This window comes from Odocoileus virginianus, chromosome 9 (assembly GCF_023699985.2).
Source record: "Odocoileus virginianus isolate 20LAN1187 ecotype Illinois chromosome 9, Ovbor_1.2, whole genome shotgun sequence".
Taxonomy (NCBI): Eukaryota; Metazoa; Chordata; class Mammalia; order Artiodactyla; family Cervidae; genus Odocoileus; species Odocoileus virginianus.
In genome coordinates, this window is record NC_069682.1 from 52,893,998 (window position 1) to 52,900,106 (window position 6,109).

General features: G+C 54.9%; 1 long non-coding RNA gene across 1 annotated transcript; it reads left to right on the top strand.

Moving 5' to 3' along the window:
* Positions 1–681: 681 nt before the first annotated feature.
* Positions 682–5,261, top strand: LOC110145004 (uncharacterized). Its single transcript, XR_002316049.2, has 3 exons — positions 682–1,187; positions 3,088–3,128; positions 4,630–5,261. It is a non-coding gene; the product is annotated as an uncharacterized lncRNA (long non-coding RNA).
* Positions 5,262–6,109: the final 848 nt, after the last annotated feature.

Here is a 6,109-nt window from a genome sequence, read left to right on the forward strand (position 1 = left end):
CAAGAGAACCCCGGGTGGCCGGGCCATCTGCATTGTTCCAACTCCCGTATCATTCGAATGTACAACCAATTCAAAGAGCAGATGGCCCAGTGGACAGCTCAGATCACCACCCACTGAGCCCAGGGCCCCTTCTTTGGGAAATAGAAGGGACCATTCTCCTTTAGGGACTCCTTTTTCAGATATACTCATCTCTTGGGTTGACAAAGGCACTTTGGGGGCTTGGTCTTCAAAGGTGGGATTACCTAAACTTCTGCAAAGGGAGCTAACCCAAGTCGATATACGGCGACTTTAAAAACTATTAACTTCATTTAAGGAAAAAAAAAATGAATTTTTGGTTGAGTTTACAACAACAACAACAGAGCAAGGCTGCGTCATTAATGGGAAGCAGATGGGGGGCCTCTTTGCAGATTGCCTGAGCACAAATCCATCCGTCTTCCCGCGCCTTTCCACCCGCACATGCGCAGGATGGCTCCATCCGCCAGGCGCTGGTCCAGCCGGCTGCGGGTGCAGAGCCGCTGGCTCTGGGGCCTCCACCTGCCTCCATTCCCTCATCATCTCAAACATCTGCCACCCTGAGCCTGCCTTGTGTCCTCTGGACCTGGCAAGGCCATTAGTCATCGTCTCATCTGGTGATGTCACAAACGCCTGCGTGCTGTGCTCATTCCAGCTGGTCCTTGGGCTCAGGGGACCGAGGGGTGGGGTGGGCTCCAAGGCCCCCTCCTGTGCCTGAGTCTCCCAGATGCAGACGCCAACAAGCCGGGACCCTGCGTGATGGCCCGTTGGCGCAGGCCAGGGTCAAGTGGTGGGGCAGAGGCCACAGCCCTGATACTGGCTTTGCCTTGCTTTGTGGGGCCTCAGCTCTCTCTGGGTCTCCACAGTCTCCCTTCCCATGAGACCTGGAAGACCAGGGCAGGGAACCTGCAGGGTTTGTCCCTGCCCCAGGGCCTTTGCACTTACCCTGGTCTCCTCACTAGAGGCGCCCCCCCACCCACCCAGATCCCTGCCTAGCGTCTCACTCTCCATGAGTCTCAGGTCTTCCACTGATACACATCGCCCCCAACCTCCACCCCATCTAGTCTTCCTCTTTCCTGAAGATTTTTAATATCACATCAACTTGTCATTTCATTTCAAACCATTAACACTCTATGTTAGCCCGCCAGGGTCCTCTGTCCATGGGGATTCTCCAGGTAAGAATACTGGAGTGGGTGGACAAGCCCTCCTGTTTTCTTATTTGCTTGTTTTGGTATCGTCTTGTGTCCTCCTGGCATGTGGGCAGGGACACATCTGTCTTGGACACAGGTGTAGCACAACCTTCTTGTGCAGTCCTTGCACATAGTAGGTACTCGAGGAACATTCTAGATGTTGTCTGGCTGGGATAGCCCTGCCTCCCGAGCCCATGGGAGCGGCGCGGCGGGGGAGGGGGTTGGGCTGTCACGCGGGTCTCTGCGTCCCCGAAAGCTGTGGAAGGGCAGGAAGATGGCCAAGAAGGGCTTGGTGCAGTGCCTGGCTCAGCGTGTGAGGTGGGGGGACCCACCTGAGCTTCCCTGCAGGTGATCCCCAGGCCTGGAGACTCAGAGGTGGATGGGGCGGGCGCGGATCGTGAATATGTCATGGGCTCGGTAGAGCACAGATCCGCCCTCCCGGGGGTGGGGTGGGGGGGGTGGGTGGGTTGCTGCGGCCACTGCGCATGCGCCGACGCCCCTGGCACCTTGCGGTTTCTTTCAATGAGCATCTGGCCTGACCTCACGGTGCTGGGAGACGAAGCAGGCTCTGTGACTGCGATATAGACGTGCATGCCTGCGGGAACTGCACGGACTATTTTAAACACTCACGAGGCTTGGTTAGTTGGCAGGAAGCCGGGAAGACTCATGTGGGGCTCGTGGGGAGCCCCCCACTGATGCGTTTTGGCATCTTGCAAAGCCGGGCTCAGATATGCCTGGGGGTGGAGGACAGGCTAGTGCTCCCCTTCCGGATAAGAGGCAGCACAAGCTAGCACGGGGATCTCGTGCTGCCGGTGTTGGGGCGGGTGGGATGGAGGAAAGGCAGTCAAATCTTGGCTTGCAAACCACTTCTGCCACGCCAAGCTGAGGCACACATTGCTCTCTGTCTCAGTTTCTGTCTATAAAATGGTCATGGAAACCACCTCCCCTTTGTAGCTATGACTAGGAAAGACGATGCGTGCAAAGCATCCTGCCTAGTCATTAAAAACATTCTAAGAGGAAGTCCCTGGTGGTGCAGTGGCTGAGACTCCGGAATTCCAATGCAGGGCGTCCAGGTTGGATCCCTCCTCAGGGAACTGGCTCCCACACACCTCAACAAACGAGTTCACACACCTCAACTAAAGATGCTGTGTGCCATAACTAAGACCCGGCTCAGTCAAATAAATAAATATTAACAAAAATAATAGCAACCAGAAACGTTCTGGGTGCCTTGATAAACAGAATGATTACCATCACAAAACCCAAAGCTTTGAGCTGGGACACAGAGCACAGTGAGTTCAAATCCCAGTTGCCCTGTGACTGTGACACATTGCTCACCCCATGTGAACCTCTGTTTTCCAAACTGTGAGATAGAGACGATGTTCATACCTCCCTCGGACTGTTGTGAGAGCTCAGTGAGTTTCCAGACGCGCCTGGATGTGGTGAGGATGAAGGTGTTCCCTGCCTGCTGAGGGATGCTCAGCTTCGCTGTCACACATGCTTATGAGTCCTGTTTCCGGTGGTAGAGACTGGACCGCCATCACCATCATTCACAAAATTCAGGTTGCCACTTTCTCTAGACTCCACCCACAGGGAGCTTAAGAGCTCTGGGTCTGAGCAAAGCTGCTGGGAGAGATCTGCCAGGCTGGCCCCAGAGGTGAGGAGGGGAGGGGCCTCTGAGCCCCGCAGAGTTGGGAGAAGGGCCCCAGGGGCACTGGTCCCCTGCCCAAGGTCACAGAGCTGGACTCCAGTGGAGGCCACGTCTTCTGCCTCTGGTCCCCTTCTCGGACCATCCAGGAGGTCACTGAAAACCCTTGCTAATCTGGGGCAGGGGGACGGGGTGGGAGGGCCACCAAATGAATGGACCTTGTGTTTCCCTTTTCTTCAGACATCGCCCATGGAGTCTCTGACAGATAAACAGACCCCCAGGTAAGCCTGGCTCTCTGGAGTTTTTCAAACCAAACAGCACACATGTTTCCAAGGTTGCTGTGCTTGTTGGGGAGGCATCAGTGCCAGCGGGGGTCCAGGCAGCCCCAGGGGGGCAGAAGTCCACAATGAGCTTGTGCTCAGTCAGTGCTGGGAGTGGGGGAGTAGGGGAGGGAGGTGGGGGAGGACCAGGAGGGTGAACCGTGGACCCTTCAGATGCTGACCCTTCTTCTGCCCCCTTGTCCTTCCCCATTATTAGAGTTCAAGAGCAAGATCAAGAGGCAGGGGACCATGACCACAACTATGGAGGCAGGAACCCAGGCTGCCTTTATTTTCCTGGAGGAATCCTGCCCTTGCCAGGACCCTCCCTCCCCCCACCAGGAACTCAGCAACTGTCTTCTTACTCTTGGGGTGCAGGTACTTTGCCAACAAAGGTCCCTATAGTCAGAACTATGGTTTTTCCATTAGTCTTGTATGGATGTGAGACTTGGACAGTAAAGAAGTCTGAGCACTGAAGAGTTGATGCTTTTGAACTGTGCTGCTGGAGAAGACTCTTGAGAGTCCCCTGGACTGCGAGGAGATCAAACCAGTCCATCCTGAAGGAAATCAACCCTGAATATTCACTGGAAGGACTGAAGCTGTGTTGAAGCTGAAGCTGAAGCTGAAGCTCTGATACTTTGGCCACCTGATGCAGAGCTGACTCACTGGAAAAGACCCTGTTGCTGGGACAGATTGAAGGCGGGAGGAGAGGGGGACAACAGAGGATGAGATGGTGGTTAGATGGCATCACCAACTCAAAGGACATGAGTTTGAGCAAATTCTGGGTGATAGTGAAGGACAGGGAAGCCTGTCGTGCTGCAGTCTATGGGATCATAGCAAGTCGGCCACAACTGAGCAACTGAACAACTGAAACTCAGAGAAAGTTCTAGAGGAAATACCACTCTCTGACCAGAGGAGGGTGCTATTGCCTCACAAATAAGCTGCCCAAGGTGGCGGTTGGAAGAACTCTCTGCGGTCCAAGAATGAGAAATTTCCGTCCGCAGGCAGCTAGAACAGGGAGTTCTAACAGCCTCGGCCTTTTTCCTGCTGGCCAGGAAAGGCCCCCTCCAGACCCTCACAGGCTGGGGAGAGGTGGGGGAGAGTTCCCAAAGGTTGGGAATGCAACTCAATGTGCCTCCCCCACACACCATGAGTTACACAAACTTCTACAATATGTCACAAGGTCGCAACACCTGACCCTGTGCTAAATGCTTTCCAGACATTTCCTGGACTCCCTACACTCACCCCAGTGGGGGTGGACAGGGTGGTCCCTGCATTGCAGAACCTCAAAACATCTATCTCTTGCCCAAGACCTGGGGTATCCAGGTAGAAAGAGTGGCCTTCAGACCAGGGTGTGGCTCCAGAATGGTCGGTGGGCCTCTGCACTCCCTTGGAGTGTTTGGGGGCCGTGGGGCCTCAAGCTTCAGATGGCGTTTCTGCGCGCTGACCGCCTGTCTCTGTGCAGGGGAGTAGGTGTCTGGCCTCCCCATTTGGGGATGTGGTGCTGGCTGGATCTGGAAGTTCGAGTCCTGGTTCGTCCTCCCTCTCCTGGCTGGGCTGCAGAAACTTGACGTCCAAGCAGCCTTGGAGGGGGTCTGGCATGCACAGAACTCCAGGAGAAGTTTCCATGAAACAATCATCTCTAGCCAGATGTTCTCGGTTTTTAAGCCACATTTTTTTTTTTTTTTTTTAACCTAAGAGGGACCGATTTCCCCATTTCTCCGGAGGGGAAGAACAGAAGGGAAGAAGCCCAGCTCAGGCAATCTGGTTGACACTGCAGCTGAGGACGAGAGGCCAAGGCCTGGGCCCCCGGAGCCCGCTGAGCCAGCAATCAGCAATGCTCCGGCCGTCCATCAGGCGGGGGAGGACAGGAGGCAAAAGATGTGTTTTCTTTGCGCATTTATGCGTTAAGAAAAGAGAGAGCACGGCATGGAAAATGGACAAGGCGGCCGTGAGCACGCTTCCTCCCACTCCTGGGTTTATGGAAACGCAGACGTCAACTCAATGTCCACAAAAGCAAACTATTTTTCCCCCAACGTCGACAGTTCTGCCAGTTCATCTAGTCCATTTCTCGGAGCCACTCTGAGTTTCTGTCAATAAAGCTGATGAGGACCACTTGCAAATATTGAATGTTGTTAGGGAAAACTTGTTAATCTGCCACTAACTAGAATTCGCTGGGCACGCTAAGATCCTGGGGGACTTTAGACGACTCTGGAGATGGAGGGTTGTGGGGAGGAGTTCTAAATGTTCTAAATGGCTTGACATCTGTCCAGTGTTGCTCGCTGGACTCCAAGAGGGCTGGTCCTCAGAGAGGTTTGACCCACGTCCGGATCCCGAGGAGATGGACAAGATAGCGGCCCCTCAGCCCCTCGGCCTCTGAGTTCCCAGGGCAGGGTCCCCCCCACACACTTGAAAGGGATGCAGCCTTTCAAGGGGAGGCATGTTCTGGAGGCTTCTCTTCGCTTCACCAACTTTCTGGATGCTTCCTGCAGCTGCAGTGCCAACCAGCAGGGCGACCTTCTCTCCAGGAGGCCTCTGTCTGCTCTGCTAGCCATTCGCAGGGAGTGGTCTTCTCTGCCCACCAGGCCCCATCCGGCCTGCTTGGGGGTTCTTCCCATGGTTGTTCCCTAACTTCAAGATAGGGGGCTTCTTCTGGGCCCTTCTCAGGGTCTTCCCAATCAGTCAAGGTTTTCTCCCTTCTTTGGGGGGCTGTGTAGCGTGACAGGGTGTGCGTGCATGGGAATCCAGGGGGTCTCAACCCTGGGGGGACCAGGGCTTCTCTCCTAGGGACATTTGACAATTCTGCAGACATTTTGGTTGTCACAACCAGGGAAGAGGGGCCACTGGCATCTAGTGGGCCGAGGACAGGGATGCTGCTAAACGTCCTACAACCGACAGGACGCCCCACAGCAGAGAATCACCCGGGCCTGAGCATCAGTATTCCC